General features: G+C 50.7%; 1 pseudogene; it reads right to left on the bottom strand.

Moving 5' to 3' along the window:
- The window catches only part of LOC118337934, a 4,658-nt pseudogene that overhangs the window by 2,979 nt on the left and 1,308 nt on the right, over window positions 1-371 (bottom strand).

The raw sequence follows: 371 nt of genomic DNA, 5'->3' as shown, positions 1-371 counted from the left end.
ATCAGTGGTACGCTGATGCCGTGAATATCATAGCAGGGGATGTCAATCATGCAGACTTAAAGGCAGCACTCCCTAAATTCCAGCAGCATGTTAAGTGTGCTACAAGGGAGATAACACCTTGGACACGGTATACTCGAACATTAAACAGGGCTACAGGGCAAGGCCCCTACCACACCTGGGCCAGTCTGACCACTTGTCCTTGCTTTTAATCCCTGCATATGCCCCCCTCAGGAAAACTGCTCCCGCCATCACAAAGACTGTTGCCAGAGGGTGCCTCCCAGCAGCTACAGGACTGCTTTGAGAGGACCAACTGGGGGGTCTTTGAACATCAGGATCTGGAAGTGTTCACAGATAGTGTTCTGTGCTACATT

This window comes from Morone saxatilis, unplaced genomic scaffold (genome assembly GCF_004916995.1).
Source record: "Morone saxatilis isolate NCDOM2014 unplaced genomic scaffold, NCSU_SB_2.0 Contig4, whole genome shotgun sequence".
Lineage (NCBI taxonomy): Eukaryota > Metazoa > Chordata > Actinopteri > Moronidae > Morone > Morone saxatilis.
This window is presented reverse-complemented; position numbering and strand designations above follow the sequence as displayed.